The sequence below is a fragment of the Sciurus carolinensis genome, chromosome 6, assembly GCF_902686445.1.
Source record: "Sciurus carolinensis chromosome 6, mSciCar1.2, whole genome shotgun sequence".
Taxonomy (NCBI): domain Eukaryota; kingdom Metazoa; phylum Chordata; class Mammalia; order Rodentia; family Sciuridae; genus Sciurus; species Sciurus carolinensis.
The window spans coordinates 97,107,310-97,115,748 of record NC_062218.1 but is presented as its reverse complement, the minus strand read 5'-3'; the positions used below and the strand labels follow the sequence as shown (position 1 = coordinate 97,115,748).

At 41.0% G+C, this 8,439-nt stretch overlaps 1 pseudogene; it reads left to right on the top strand.

The window, feature by feature from the left end:
* The first annotated feature begins 504 nt into the window (after positions 1-504).
* On the top strand, positions 505-4,967 carry LOC124987681 (ATP synthase subunit f, mitochondrial-like; annotated as a pseudogene).
* Positions 4,968-8,439: the final 3,472 nt, after the last annotated feature.

Sequence of the window (8,439 nt, the reverse complement as noted above, 5' to 3'; positions counted from 1 at the left end):
AAGAAAACTTTGGGACTCTTCTTTTCTTTCTTCCTTCCTTCTTCCCTTCCCTTCTCCTCTTCTCTTCTCTTTTCTTCTCTTCTCTTCTCTTCTCTTTCTTTTCTTTTCTTTCTATGTTGAAACAAGGTGCTATATTGCCCAGGCTGGCCTTGAACTTTTGATTCTACTGTCTTGTATCCCAAGTTGCTGGAATTATAGGTGTGTGCCACCATGCCCAGTTCCTTGGGACTCTGTAGATTTTTTTTTTTTTTTCCCTAAATCTGCACCTCATCTCAGGAAAGAGCTCTGATGGACCTTGTTAATCTTTGATCCAATCATTGTGTCCAGAGGATGAGATAATGTGATTGGACACACACCTACTCCTACTCCTGTGATCAGAGTGGCTGGTGTTTTGATTGGCAGCCCCATCAGAACCACAGGGAATGGTGGGAGCAATAGTTTGCCAAAGAAAACAGGACTTTAAACAGACAAAAAGCAATTGGTATTTGTTCCCCCAGGGTTATCCTGAGACCTGGTGAGACAGTGACTGTGCAATTGCATTGTTTATTTCATAGCACTACAGAAGGTAAGAGATTATCATAGTAACACTTAATAAATGCTATATTCATTTATTTGTTCCCTCAGTTAATGGTTGCTGAGCCTCCTAGTGAGGCTTTGTACTAGGCTCATGAAGGGTGAGAGACAAATCATGAATCAGATATGATCCTCCCCAAGAAGAAGCTTGCAGTTTAGTAAAGACATATTAGTCAGCTTTGCCAGACTATGCTGTGATAACAAATAATCCCCAGCTCTCCATGTTTCATAGCAACAAAGGTTTATTTCTTGCCAGCAGTTTAGGATAACTTCAGTTCTGCTCAGAGTGTCTCCTTTGTTTACACAGTGCTCTCATGGCAGTGGGTTAAGAAGGTATTGTGATGACTCTTACAGCTTCTGCTCTGATCAGTTGCATTCTTATTTGATTGGCCAAAGCAAGTCACATGGCCAAACTGACACCTAGAAGTGATGTGATAAAGTATCCTTTCCCTATAGGTAGGTATTGAAAGTCACAGGTCAATATAATCAAAAATACTTTTACAGTGAGGGAAAATAATCAGCACAAAGGGGTAGAGTACATGAATGCCCACACATATATAACAGAAAGTGCTCAGAATCATATGATCAGGGCATTAGGAGTTCAGAAGGAGCAATACTTTATAATTGGGAGCATCAGTGAAGCTTTCTTTGAGGAAGTGGCTTTTGAGCTGAGTTTCAAACAAAATTAGAGGTTCCAGATGGGTATAGAAAAGGTAGGGCATTGTAACAGAGGAATAGCATGAGAAGGGCATAAAGGGGGGAAAGCAGAATGCTTCCAAGGAATGGTGGATGGTCTGCTTAATCTAATGCAGAGAAATTGGGAGGGAATAACAGAAGGATGAGACTCTATAATGTGTCTGTCTGCCAGCTTCCCAGAGGATACAAAGCTGCCCATCCAGGAGCCCCTGGAACTGGGAAGTGTCTGTGATTGCTGGTAAATAAGTCCAGAGTAGACAGGCTTTTGGCAGGACTCTTCCGTCCTTCCTGCGTTGACCAAGCCCAGATGCCGGCCTAAGTTCAGCTTCTCCCTCAATGTCTTGTTAGGAATTGTGCTCCGAATGTTCTTATGAAGGTTTCTACGGGTTTTCTATTTCCCTTGCCTGCTTTAGTCACAGAATGCTCCCAAACTAGGAAATTTTAAAACTCAATTAAAAAAAAAAAAAATCTTCCCAAAGGCTGGCAGATAGACAAGCTAACCTGATGTAGCACACAATCTTGCAAAGGAAGCCTCAGTCTGTAGAAACAAAATGAAATTTTGTTTTGTTTAAAATAAGGTCCCATCGTTTATTTTGTTCATATTGTCATGAAAGAAAAATATAATGACTCTTTACAGTTGTATGCATTACAGTGTAAATTTCATTGTCTTTTTAGGTTCAGCTTATTATTAGAGCAATCATTTGGGTTAAATGATTATGTAACAGAAAATTTCTGTTTCTTATGTGATAAGAATGTGATGATCAGTAAAATTAATTTTGTCACAGTCTTGTTTGTTTTCTTTATAGTTATCAAATTCAGTACACAGATGGGGACAAAAGCTTTGTGAGAGTGAATTCTGGCTTGTTGGAATTAATGAGCTGTCCACATGGTGGGCGTGTAGCCTAATTGATACTGGCCCTGGGCAGGTTTGCACTTTTAATCATTAATGCCCTGCAGCCTGCTGGAAGCATGGAAGGAAACAGGCTGACTAGGATGTGCCAGGAGACAGGGCAGAGACACAGGGAAGCCTCCCACTGCCCAGGAGGGGCCTGCCTGAAGGTGTGAGTGGGGCTCAGGACCCTGCTGATAGGCACAGACTTTGGTGGCCCTGCCAAAGTCAGGGGAGGCAGGAAGATCTCCCTATTGGTGGCTCAAATGTCAAGTATCTCAATAGGAACCAGGACTCATCTGAGGTCTGAAGGGAGGCTTGCATTATCATTTCATCATTCATTCACTCAAACTGTCTATTAAGGGCTGGGGTTGTGGCTCAGTGGTAGAGCACTTGCCTAGCATGTGTGAGGCACTGGGTTCTATTTTCAGCACCACATAAAAATAAATAAATAAAATAAAGGTTCATCAACAACTAAATATATACACATAAATATATATATATTAAGGACCAACTCTGTGCCAGGCACTGGATACAGTAATAATCAAGAAAGCAAGCTTCTTGTTCTTTTGAAGTTTTAGTCTGGGAAAGCAGACAATAAACATGTTAAGGAATAAATCAGCAAGATTAGGTTAGTAATAAGTGCTACAAGGATAATAAAAAATAAGATAAGAGTACCTGTGTCTGAGCCAGGTACAGTGGTGCACAGCTATAATCCCAGTGACTTGGGAGGCTGAGGCAGAATGATCCAAGTTCGAGCCCAGCCTCTCAAAATAAAAAGGACCAGGTGTGTGGCTCAGTAGTAGAGGACCTCTGGGTTCAATCGCCAGTACCCCACTCCCAATACACACACACACACACACACACACACACACACAAACACACACAAAGTACATGGGTGTGCAATAGGCTTGTGGTAGATTAGGCGGTCAGGGAAGGTTGCTCAGCAAAGTTGATATGCTGAGACCTGAGTCATGAGAGGTTTTGCAAAATGCTTAGGGTAAAGCATCCTAAGCATTGGGAACAACAGGTGCAAAGACCCCAAGAAAGAAAACAGCTACAGTTATTTGTGGAACAGAAAGGCAACAGATGTTACTGAAGTATAAGCAAGAAGGAGAACAAGTTGGAATAGGAGGTTAGAAAGTTGAATAAAGGTCAGTCTATGCAAAGTTCTATGAAGTCAAATGAAAGAGTCAGTTGGGATCGTGGCTCAGTGGTAGAGTGCTTGCCTAGCACATGCAAGGTGCTGGGTTTGATTCTCAGCACCACATATAAATAAATTAAAAAAAGGTCCATCATCAACTAAAAAAAAATTTTTTTTTTAAAAGTCAATAGACTATCAAGAAAAACCAGAAACCACTCTAGGTATTTCAAGTAGAAGAAATTTAATTCAAGGAATTGGTAACAAACATGTTGGAAGGACTGGAGGTAAAAATGCAGAAATGAGGTTATCCAAATATTAGCAATTATAGGAAGTCAATATCAGCCCTAAGGCTGAAAGAGCAAAATGGGAAATAGTGATGATCATAGTTGAAAATTGCTGACCACTGAGGATGCTGGTGGAACTAAATTGCCTAAGTGGGAGCTCCAGAGCAAGCAATGTGGTCATTGCTAGAAATGCCATTGAAATGCAGAAAGGAAAATGACTTTTCCCTTACTTCTCTTTTCCAGTTTGGCCAGTGTTTCCAACTGGCAAAATCTAACAGTGGCTATTAAGGAAATGCAGAAGATGTGAAGTACAGGTTCTCAGACCTAGGGGAGAAAGTATGGAAGGAGTTGGAAGTTAACACTCTTTAGCTTACCAGTGTAAGGAGTTTGGATACCATTCTATAGCCTCCCCCAGCCCAGCTTTGTGAACTCTGCATCTGATACACAGAAGAGACTGCTGGGATGTTCCAACCACCTCACTTGACATCTGAAAAATGTGTCTGGCACTTAGTAAGATTCTCAATAAATGTTAGCTGTCTATGAAGCTGTATTGAAGGTACACCAACATCATATGGGAGTACACCTACTTTTTTTTCCCCCCTGTACTGGGGATTAAACCCAGGGGTGCTTTACCACTGAGCTACATCTCCTGTCTCCCTCCCCTTTTCAATTTTATTTTAAGACAGGCTCTCACTAGGTTGCCTAAGCTAACCTCCACCTTGCGATCCTCCTGCCTCTGTCTGCCCAATTCAGTTCCACCAAAGCGGTACACCTAGCTTTTTTTTTTATGAGACAAAGTAGGACTTAACACTTGAAAAGGTTGGGAACCAAGGGTCTTAGGAGAGCTCAGTTGATAAAATTGATAAGAGGAGAAAATATTCATTTCCAATTTGGCTCCCACAGCCCTCACATAAAAGACCTTTGCTATATTTTGCTTCTGCAGGTTCTGTTTGGGCCTATATGAGAAATCCAGATACATGGAGTGTGATGGGGATTGCAGGAGTTGGTGGAGGACAAGATGATAAACACTGCTTCAATTATCTATAGTTGACTAGCAAAATACATGAAACTTAGAGCTTAGAGCAACCATTTTTGTGCTTGTGAGTCTCTGGGTCCAAGATGGCGTCAGTCAAGCCAGTGAAAGAAAAACTCATGGATGTCAAACTAGGAGAGCTTCCAAGCTGGATATTGATGCGGGATTTCACCCTGAAGGAATTGTGGAGCATTTCAGAGAGGTTACTACCGGTTCTACAATAAGTACATCAATGTGAAGAAGGGCAGCATTGCGGGCGTCAACATGGTGCCCGCAGCCTATGTGCTTTTCAGCTACCGCCTTTCTTACAAGGAACTCAAGCACCAGTGGCGACACAAGTACCATTGAAGAGGGGCCAGTGTGGAGCGCATACTGTGTTCTCCTGATTGGGACCTCCTCCCCTATGAACTGAAATCCTGGCCTCATGGCCTCATCCTTTCCTATCCCGAGTATTAATATCCAATAAAAGGTGACTGGTTAAAAAAAAAAGAAAAAGAAAAGAATTTGGACATGTGGGGGGAGGGAAGAAAAGAAGTTCATTGTATTAGACAAAAGGAAATGAAGGGAAGGGAGGGGGAATGGAAACAGGAAAGGCTGTAGAATGAATCAGACATAACTTTCCTATGAATTCTGACCAGTGTAACTCCACATCATGTATGACCACAAGAATGGGAAGTTACACCCCATGTATGTATAATATGTCAAAATACATTCTACTGTCATGAATATCTAAAAAGAACACTTTTTTTAAAAAGTGGAAGAAAAAAAAGAATTTAGACATGTGACTGAAGGTGTAGCTCAGTGGTAGAGCTCTTGCCTAGTAGTAGGAGGCCCTGGTTTCAATCCCCTGCAGCACCAAAAAAAAAAAAAAAAGATATTTATAGAGGGTCTGTTTAGGACCAGGCACATTATTATTTTTTTTTTCATTTAAGCCTCTAAAAGGAAATGTACATGTTAGAAAAGAAAACAGATTGAAAATTAATGACCTAAGAATTTATCTCAATAAGTTAGTGAAAAAAACCCCACAGCAACATAAACTCAAAGTAGAAGTAAGGAAATAAAGTGAAGAACAGAAATAGAAGAAATAGAAAACAAATGTGTAACGGAGAATCAGCCAATTCTGTGAAAACCGAAAAATCTCTGGTGGTAATGATCAAGACAAGTTGCAAAAAGATGAAAATAATCAATGTCAGGAATTAAAAGAAAGATATCACTATGAATGCTTCGGGCATTAGAAAATAAGAGAATATTATGAATAATTTTGTGACAATAAACTTGAACATAGATGTGAAATAGAAAAATTGCTTGACATATATAATTTAACAAAACTGACACACCTTGAAACAGAAAATCTGGATAATCCCATAACGTTTCTATAATTGAATCAGAAATCAAAATATTCCCATTAATAAAACCTCAGGTAAGCTGGGCATGGGACTGCGACCCTAAAGTTCCAGCTATTTTTGAGGCTAAGGCAGGAGGACTATATGGAGCCCAGAGTCTGAAACCAGCCTGGGCATCATAGTATTGACCTTATCTAAAACACAAAAACAGAAAACTTTAGACTTTGCTGGCAAGTTCTAATTCTAACCCAGGGGTGCTCACCATTGAGCTACATCCCAGCCCTTTTAACTTTTTTAAAAAATTTGAGACAGAGTCCTGCTAAGTTGCTGAGGCTTTCACTAAATTGCTGAGGCTGGCCTCCATCTTGTGATCCTCCTACTTCAACCTTCCCAGTTTCTGGGATTACAGGAATGCACCACCACCACACCCAGCTGCAATTTCTAAATCTTAAAACATCCTGTGAGAGTATTATGATTCCCTTCTTCGGATGGGGAAATGAATCCAGCGAATTCAAACAACCTGCTTTGGGCCCAGATCTAGTAAATGTCAACACCAATATTTGAACCTTGTTTGGTTTGTCTCCACAGCAAAGGAATTTAGTCATTTCACTCTCCTTACTCCTCTCCAAATACTATAACCAGTAGCATATATGTGAGGGTGAAGGAATTGGCCCTGGGCCAAAAGGCCTAGAACAGGGAATCTGATCATGTTCACTCAGATGGGGCCTGGAGATAATCCCCAGAATTCTGTCACATGGTTTTGCAAGAACTATTCAAATGCTGTCACAGCTTCTCTATAGAGCACCATAAACTCTGTTTTAAGTCCCATAGGTTCCCCAACCTCCCCTCTTCTTGGATGTCCACAGAACTGTCTTTGGGCATTTTCTGTTTATCTGGGCCTTTGCTGTGTATTAGTCTCACCACTGTTTTCTAACCTTGCAAATGCATGACTCCCTGAGAATATGGGCCCCAATTTGAGAAAGCCAAATTAGAAAGTTAATGCTGGCACTCAAGCTCATCACTGGGGCTCTGAAAACTGCAAAGCAGCTATCATAGTCTTCTAGACCATCCAGAGTATATTCTTGTTAAAAGGCATTTTAAGATTTTTACTAAAATAAAAACTAAAATTTTAAATATTCTTAGCACACTTTGTGTCTCCTGAAGATAGAGTCTCTCTTTATAACAGGCGTGAATGGCTCCATGACATAATGTAGCATTTCATTCTCTCTATATACCAGAACTAAATTCAGTTTAAATTCTGTGGGACACTAGTAGAATTATACTTCCACACTGCCTGCCACACTCTTCCTTGCACTAGAAGGATGGGGGGGCGGGGAGTGGTGTGTATTTCTCCATACCTTGACTCTGGCCTCAGCCATGTAACTTTTGACCAATAGTACCTTAACAGATGTGACATAAACAGAGGCTTAAAATGAATTTGCACGTTGGAACTGTTGCTCGGGTGCTTCTGCCATGTCCATGAACATTCCCTGGCAGGCTTGCTGGTCCTGAAAGGAGGATTGGAGAAACATATCGAGTGGAACCAAACCAGTGTAGCCAAAGTCAGCCTATAGCAGCAAACCCCCAAACACACAAACCAAGTAAATACGTACTGTTGTATGCCACTGAAAATTTGTGATTGTTATATAGCATTCCTGTGGCAATAGGAATAACGGGTGTAAACCCCTTCTTAACAAGATTGCTAGGTCCTCAGCTAATGCCAGTAACCACAACTAAGGCTCCCTGCCTGGTTGTGAAGCACATCTGAACGTGGGAGTGCTGAGAGCCCCATCTCCTCTGAACAAGTCCAGCCCTTGTGACCTTTGAGAGCAAATGCCCCCGACCCTGTGGTCCTTTGTATTCAGTCCACACAAGCACCCATAGCTCTCAGTGAAGTCTGATTGCCTGGGTTTGATTCTCAGATCCAAAATCCTTGGACAATTCATTTAATCTTTCTTTGCTTCATCTGAAAACAATAACAGTACATACTTCTTGGAGTTCTTGTGAAAAATAAGTGAATACTCACTAAGTACTTAACATAGTGCCTGGTACACAGTAAGTGCATCATAAATGCTGACTAGTATTATTGTCATGAATTTGTTCACCCAATTATTCTTCGTCTTATGTCCTCCCATCTCAGAGGACCTGCATTAGGTGGGGGGCTCAGATCTCTGCCACTAAGGGAATTCATACCTTCATTTTCTTTCTAGTGTTGAGAATTCCCATTTACCCTCTCAAGTTGGAACCAATCTTCAGTCAGGGAAGCATTTAGTCTCCAACCCTAATCTTTGTTTAAAAAGCCTGTTTGGATGGTTTGGGGTATAGCTCAGTGGTAGAGTGTTTGCCTAGCCTGTGTGAGGTTCAAACCCTAGTGCTGAAAAAGGAAAAAAAAAAAAAAAAAAAAGTAAGTTTCTTCTGGGTGGCCTGCTTCTTGCAGTTTTTCCTTTTTACTCTGAAACAAACCAATCCCCATGGGA